Below are 8,432 nucleotides of genomic sequence, written 5' to 3'. Positions count from 1 at the left end.
TGGCCTGCTGTGTTCGTCCAGCTTTACACCTTGTTATCTCATAATTAAACACAGCCTTGTGACTTGACAGCAGCTTTGCCAAGACCTGGACTGTATGAGAGCCCTAGGGAGGCTTGGCATTTGCAATGATGGTGCTCAGTGTGTAAGTGAACGGCAAGGTTCAATCACAGAGGGCACTACACAGGACAAAAAGCCCCCACAAGAGGGAAAAGTGGGGAAACCAATCAGTCAGGGGCCTGTTCTCAACACTCGGCCATTGAACATGTGTGCTTGCATTGAGCTTGTCATGCACAGCATATTAGTTCATAGCACACTGTCCCTCACTGCTTTGAAAAGAGGTTGAGGGGTGACCTTATAGAGGTTTATAAATAGCCAAAGTCAATAGGTGTGAAGCTGGAAAAACACAGCAGGTCAGACAGCATCACAGGAGCAGGAAAGTCAATGTTTCAGTCAGAAACCCTTCGTTAAGACTGGGGTGGGGGAGGGGAGCTGAGAAATAAATAGAGGGAGGGGGTTGGGGCTGGGGAAAGGCGGGTGGGATAGTGACAGGTAGATGCAGGTAAGGTGTTACAGTGATTGGTCAGTGGGAAGGGTGGAGTGGATAGGTGAGTAGGAAGATGGACAGGTTAGGTCAGGTCAGGGAGGCGAGGATGATGGCGAGGGCTGGAGATGGGTTAAGACTGGGGGTGGAAGGATTTTAAAGCTGACGAAGACAATATTGAGGCCATTGGGCTGTAAGTTCCAAAGGGAGATATCAGGTGCTGTTCTTCCTGTTTATTTTTGGCCACAATCCAACAGTGGAGCGGGCCAAGGATGGACATGTTGCCAGGGAAGTGGGATGAGGAATTAAAATGGATGGCAACCGGAAGGTTGGGTTGGTTGATGCATGCAGCACACAGATGCTCCACGAACCAGTCCCCTAGTCTGTGTGTGGTCTTCCCGATACAGAGGAGACCACATCGGGAGCAATGGATGCAATAAATCAGGTTGGATGAAATGGAGGTGAATCTGCTGGATCTGGAAGGATTGTCTGGGGCCTTGGACAGAGGTGAGAGGGGAGGTGTAGGGGCAGGTGTAGCACCTCCTGCGGTTGCAGGGAAAGGTGTCGGGTGTGGAGGCAGGGTTGGTGGGGAGTGTGGAGCTGATGGGGGAGTCATGGAATGAACAGTCCCTGCCGAAAGCAGACAGGGGTGGGGAGGGAAATATCTTTTTGGTAGTGGGGTCTGATTGTAGGTGGCAGAAATGTGGAGAAAGGTACGTTGTATTCGGAGGTTGGTTGGGGTGGTACATAGCAACTAAGGGGACTCTAAAATGGAGGAGATGCAGTTGAGGGCATCCTTAATAACAAAGGAGGGGAAATTACAGTCCTGAAAGTAGGAGGATATCTGGGATGTCCTGGAGTAAAATACCTCATCCTGGGAGCAGATGTAGCGGAGGTGGAGGAATTGAGAGTATGGGATGGCATTTTTGCAGGATAGTGGGTGAGAGGAGCTGTAGTTCGAGGTAGTTGTGGGTGTCAGTAGGTTTGAAATGGATGTCAGTGGTGTGTCAGTCACTAGAGAAAGAAACAGAGTGGTCCAGGAAGAGGAGGAAGGTGTCAGAAATGGTCCAGGTGAATTTAATGGCAGGTGGAAGTTGTTGGCCAAGTTGATGAACTGCTCGAGATCCTTGTGGGAGCAGGAGGCAGCACCGATACAGTCCTCATTATAACAGAGGAAGAGGTGAGGGATGGTGCTGGTGTAGTTGTAGAAGAGGGACTGTTCGACGAACCCTAGAAAGAGGCAGACATAACTCGGGCCCATGCAGGTGCCAAGGCCAACTCTTATTTGCAGGAAGTGGGAGGAATCAAAGGAAAAATTGTTGAGAGCGAGGACCAGTTCAGCCAAGTAAATAAGATTGTCATTGGACGGGGTCTGGTTGGGCCTATGGGAGAAAAAAAAGCGGAGGGCTTTCAGGCCTTTCATGTGGGGGATACAGGTGTACAGGGACTGTATGTCTGTGGTGAAGATGAGGTGTTGGGGCCAGGGAATTGAAAGTTTTGTAAAAGGTGGAGGACACGGATTATGTCACGGATGTAGGTAGGGAGTTCCTGGATCAAAGGATAAAGAACAGAGTCGAGGTAGGAGGAGATGAGTTCAGTGGGGCAGGAGCAGGCAGTGACAATGGATCGGCCGAGACAGTTGGGTTTATGGATTTTGGGTAGGAGATAGAAACAGGCGGTGCAGAGTTGGGGAACTATCAAGTAGAAGGCTGTGGGCAGGAGATCCCCCAAGGTGATGAGGTTGTTGATGGTCTGGAAGTTGATGGCTTGGTGATCAGAGGTAGGTCATGAACGAAAGGACGGTAGGAGGAGGTGTCACAGAGTTGGCGTCTAGCCTCTGTGATGTAGAGGTTAGTTTGCCATACTACCACCACGGCACAACCCATCCCCACCCTGGGTTTAATAGTGAGGTTGGAGTTGGAGTGAAGGAAGCAGAGGCCTACACTTTCTGATGAGTGCAGGTTGGAGTCAGCGAGAGGATGGAGAGATCCAAGCGATTAATGTTGCAGCAGCAGTTTAAGATGAAGGAGTCAAGGGAGGGTAGGAGGCCGGGAGGGGGTATTCAGGAGGATGGTGCATGCTGGGGGTGGGAAAAGGGGTCATTAGAGGGTGATTGGATTCCCGTTCAAAGAAATAGACACAGAGCTGGAGGCGGCGGAAAAAGAGATTGGCATCATGGCATGCGCGGAATTCATTTACGTCCTTTTTTATTCATTCACGGGATGAGGGCATCACTGACCAGATAGCATTTATTGTCTATCCCTAATTGCCAAGAGTGCAGTTCAGAGTCAACCACATTACAGTGGGTCTGGAGTCATATGTGGGCCAGACCAGGTAAGGATGGCAGTTTCCTTCCCTAAAGGACATTAGTTAACCAGATGGGTTTTTACAACAATCGACAATGAATTCATGGTCATCATTAGATTTTTAATTCCAGTGGGCACAGGGAAATGAAGGTGAATAGCCAAGGTCTTTTCCCCAGGGTAGGAGAGTTCAAAATTAGAGGACATAGTTTTAAGGTGAGAGGGGAAAGATTTAAAGAGGACCTGAGGGGCAATATTTTCACACAGAGGGTGGTGCGTGTAAGGAATGAGCTGAGAGAAACAGAGTTAGCGTTTCGAGTCCATTGAATCAAAACTGAAGAAGGGGGTCATATAGAACACGAAACATTAACTCTGTTTCTCTCTCCACAGATGCTTCCAGATCTGTTGTGTTTTTCCAGCAGTTCTGCAGTGTTACAACTGCAGAGAAGGTGCAGAGAGAGAGAGAGAGAGATCAGAATTAAGATTTGAGAGGTTCTGAAAACAATGAATATTGGAGATCACAGCCAGTCAGGCAGCGTCCGTGGAGAGAGAGTAAGCCTAGGTGCCTCTTCATCAGAGCTGAAGTGAAGCATGGACGGGGCAGCATTTATGCTATAATTTGGGGGTGCGTTGGCTCAGTGGATGTAGGGTGCTGGTGGAAAAAAGATGTTGATATTGCAGATTAAGTGATTGGAATGTGAGAATAGCAGAACGATGGTGCATCTCCTGCCAGACTTGAAAGGACAATGACTGGGATGGGGGAAGGGGAGGACATTATAACAAGCTAAAAGTGAAAGAAATGGTTCACTGTTTAAAGTTGTTGAATGCAATATTAAGCCCAGAAGGCTGTAAAGTGCCTTGTCTGAAGATGAGATATTGTTCCTCCAGTTTGCACTGTGATTTGCTGGATCACTGCCGCATGCTGATGACAAACACATGGGCACACGAGCAGGACACTGTGTTAAAATGACCGGCTATGGGAAGGTCAGGGTCATGCTTGCACACAGACTGGAGGTGTTCTGCAAAGTGGTCGCTCAGTCTGCATTTGGTTTCTCCATTGTAGAGTAGGTCGCATTGGGTGCAGCGAATACAATACACAAGATTGGAGGAGGTACAGGTGAAACGCTGCTTCACCTGGAAAGACTGTTTAGGCCCTCGGATGGTGAGCAGGGAGGAGGTGAAGGGGCAGTGTTGTACCTTCTGCGGTAACAAGAGAAGGTGCTGTGGAGACGCAGGTATGTTTCTGGTCGTGTAATGTAATACTAGGTTGTCCTGGAGAGAATGATCCCTGCAAAATACAGACAGAGGGAATGAGGGGGAAATGTGTTTGTGGTAGTGTTCTGCTGGAGTTGGTTGAAACGGCAGAGAATGATCCTTTGAATGCGGAAGTTGGTGGGATGATAAGTGAGAATAAGGGGGACCCGATCACGCTGTTGTGAGTAATGGGAAGGGGCAAGGGCAAAAGCATGGGTGATAGGTCAGATGCGGTTGGGGACCCTGTCAACGATGGTAGGTGGGAAACCACAGTAATGGAAGAAGCAAGCCATTTCAGCAGGACTGTTTTGGAAGGTGGCATAATTTAAACAGATGTGACATAGGCAAAGGAACTGAGAGAACGGGATGGAGTCCTTCCCGGGGGTGAGGTGTGACGAGCTGTAGTGAAGGTAGCTATGGGAGTCAATGGCTTTGTAGAGGATGGCTGCGGACAGTTTATTCCTCAAAATGGAGACAGAGAGGTCAAGGAAAGGAAGGAAAGTGACAGAAACAGATGATGTGAAAGTTATAGAGGAGTGGAAACTGGAGGAAAAATGAATGAAGTTTCAAAGTCCTGTTGGGAGCATGAAGTGGCACCGAAGCAGTTATCGATGTATCGAGAAAAGAGTTTTGGGAATGGGGTCAGTGTAGGAGTTGAACAAGGATTGTTCCACATACTGGGGACCAAGTGGCTGCCTATAGCCACTCCTTTGACTTGGCAGAAGTGAGATGAATTAAAGGAGAAATTGTTCAGTGAGAGAAGTTCTGAGGAGAGTGGTGGTAGATGGGGATTGTTCAGGCCTCTGGTTGAAGAAGAAGCTGAGAGCTCTCAGACCATCCTGGCGGGAAAAGGACGTATGGAGGGATTGGACACCAATGGTGAACAGGAGGCAGTTAGGGCCAAGGAACTGGAAATTGTCAATATTGCAGAGGGCATCAGAGGAATCGTGGATGTAGGTGGGCAGGGTCTGGAAAACGGAGATAGGATGGAGTCAAGGTAACGTTCAAAAGTCTGGTAACAGCAGAGAAGAAGCTGTTCTCGAATCTGCTCATACTTGTGTTCAAACTTTTATATCTTCTGCTGAATGAAAGTGGGTAGAAGAAAATGGAAGGATAGGAAGCGTCTTTGATTATGTTGGTTGCTTTCCTGAGGTATCAGGAAGTATAGACAGAACATAGAACATAGAACATTACAGCGCAGTACAGGCCCTTCGGCCCTCAATGTTGCGCCGACCTGTGAAACTAATCTGAAGCCCATCTAACCTAAACTATTCCATTATCATCCATATGTCAATTGAAGGAAGAGAGATAACAAGGTGTAGAGCTGGATGAACACAGCAGGCCAGCAGCATCATAGGAGCAGGAAGGCTGACGTTTCGGGCCTAGACCCTTCTTCAGAAATGGGGGAGGGAAGGGGGTTCTGAAATAAATAGGGAGAGAGGGGGAGGCAGATAGAAAATGGATAGAGGAGAAGATAGGTGGAGAGGAAACAGACAGGTCAAAAAGGCAGGGCTGGATCCAGTAAAGGTGAGTGTAGGTGGGGAGTTAGGGAAGGGATAGGTCAGTCCAGGGAGGACGGACAGGTCAAGGGGGCGGGATGAGGTTAGTAGGTAGGAGATGGGGGTGTGGCTTGAGGTGGGAGGAGGGGATAGGTGGGAGGAAGAACAGGTTAGGGAGGCGGGGACGAGCTGGGCTGATTTTGGGATGTGGTAGGGGGAGGGGAGATTTTGAAGCTTGTGAAATCCACATTGATACCATTGGGCTGCAGGGTTCCCAAGAGGAATATGAGTTGCTGTTCCTGCAACCTTCGGGCGGCATCATTGTGGCACTGCAGGATGCCCAGGATGGACATGTCGTCTGAGGAATGGGAGGGGGAGTTGAAATGGTTCACGACTGGGAGGTGCAGTTGTTTATTGTGAACCGAGCGTAGGTGTTCTGCAAAGCGGTCCCCAAGCCTCCGCTTGGTTTCCCCGATGTAGAGGAGGCCACAACGGGTACAGCGGATGCAGTATACCACATTGGCAGATGTGCGGGTGAACATCTGCTTGATGTGGAAAGTCTTCTTGGGGCCTGGGATGGGGGTGAGGGAGGAGGTGTGGGGGCAGGTGTAGCACTTCCTGCGGTTGCAGGGAAAAGTGCCGGGTGTGGTGGGGCTGGAGGGGAGTGTGGAGCGGACAAGGGAGTCACGGAGAGAGTGGTCTCTCTGGAAAGCAGATAAGGGTGGGGAGGGAAAAATGTCTTTGGTGGTGGGGTTGGATTGCAGATGGCGGAAGTGTCGGATGATGATGCGTTGGATGAAGGAAGGTTGGTTTTTGAAATGGACTGAGCTGTGTTCACAATTGTCTGTAATTTCTTGCAGTCTTGGGCAGGGTGGTTGCCACACCAAGCTATGATGCTTTCGGACAGAATGCTTTCTATGGTGCCTCTATAAAAATTGGTAAGAATCCTTGTGGACATGCCGAATTTCACTAGCTATCTGAGGAAGTAGAGGCATTGGTGCACTTTCTTGACTGTAGCATCAATGTGGGTGAACTAGGGCAGATTGTTGGTGATCGTCACTCCCAGGAAATTGAAGCTCTCGAACATCTCTACCTCAGCACGACTGATTGAAGCAGGGCTGTGTCCTCCATTCCACTTTGTGAAGTCAATGACCAGCTTCTTCATTTTGCTGATGGTGATGGAGAGATTGTTGTCTTTACACATGCTGCTAAGCACTCTATCTCTTTCCTGAATTCAGCCCGTATCTCTCTCAACCCTTCCTGTTCATGTACCCATCCAGATGCCTTTTAAATATTGTAATTGTACCAGCCTCCACCACCTCCTCTGGCAGCTTATTCCATACACGCACCACCCTCTGCATGAAAAAGTTGCCATTCAGGTCTCTTTTAAATCTTACCCCCTCTCACCTTAAACTTATGCCCCCTAGTTTTGGATTTCCTTACCCTGAGGAAAAAGACATTGGTTATTCTCCCTATCCATGCCCCTTATGATTTTATAAACTCTATAAGGTCACCCCTCAGCATACAATAACAGATGAATGGACACTGCGCAATAATCACCAGACAGGAAACTTCCCTCCCAGTGGGGGAGCATTTTAGCAGTCAAAGACATTCAGCCTCTGATCTTTGGGTAAACGTCTTGAAAGTGTTGTGAAGTTGGTTGAGTAAAATTGTAAAATGGGTCATCCCTTTAAAAGATGGTGGCTTTTCAGTGCTTAGAGTTAAAATGGATGTCTGACCAGCAGCTTGAAGTGGAGGTGCACACAGGAAGAGCACCCGAATGGAAACATTTTGTATTAAACAGCCAAGCAGCATTTTACCAGGACAACAAGTCTTTTCAAATTTAGCCAATTAATTTAAACTAAGTCCTTAGATACTAAAATATTGTCAAATTTAAATCTGATGGTGTTGACAGCATCGAACCACTTGAGAGAGAGAGAGAAAAATTGATTCTCACAATCATCTATGTATTAGACGAAGCACCATCTATCCTAAACAGTACCACGGCATTTCTAGCTAAAACACCTCACAGAAGCAATTACAGAGAAAAACATCCCTGACAGCAGAATCAATGAAAGAAAGGTATTTGTGGCATAATCGGGAAGGCAGAGAGTTCCAGAAGACACAGTCTGTGTGAATTTGGACAGATTAAGTTTTAATTTATTATTGTCTTATTAATTGGGTTTATATAAGTGGGACTTGTGTTTTTTTGAATAGCATTCTGTTAGAATTTAGTTTAGTAAGGGAGTAGTGAGTAGTCTGTTGGGGAGGGGGATTGTTTAGTTTGTTAGTAATTCTGTTAATTTGTTCATTGTTGGGGTTGAATAAGTAAATTTTTTCTTGTTATTTATAAAATGGATCAGGGATTTTCTTTCTTTTAACCACTCTTTTAACAGAATATGAGGGGAAAGGTGAGCTTCTCTGGGTGTTTCGGGGGTAATTATTAGAAGGGAACCTCTACTCCCATCATAACCAATTGGGACAGAGATAGTAGGAACTGCAGATGCTGGAGAATCCGAGACAACAAGGTGCAGGGCTGGATGAACACAGCAGGCCAAGCAGCATCATAGGAGCAGAGAGGCTGACGTTTCGGGCCTAGACCCTTCATCAGAAAAGGGGGAGGGGAAGGGGTTACCGAAATAAATAGGGAGAGAGTGGGAGGCGGATAGAAGAGGGATAGAGGAGAGGATAGGTGGAGAGGAAACAAACAGGTCGAAGAGGCGGGGATGGAGCCAGTAAAGGTGAGTGTAGGTAGGGAGTTAGGAAGGGGATAGGTCAGTCCAGGGAGGACGGACAGGTCAAGGGGGCGGGATGAGGTTGGTCGGTAGGAGATGG

The sequence above is a fragment of the Rhincodon typus genome, unplaced genomic scaffold (assembly GCF_021869965.1).
Source record: "Rhincodon typus isolate 14 unplaced genomic scaffold, sRhiTyp1.1 hic_rhity00000880, whole genome shotgun sequence".
Taxonomy (NCBI): domain Eukaryota; kingdom Metazoa; phylum Chordata; class Chondrichthyes; order Orectolobiformes; family Rhincodontidae; genus Rhincodon; species Rhincodon typus.
Note: the sequence above shows the minus strand (reverse complement) of the source record.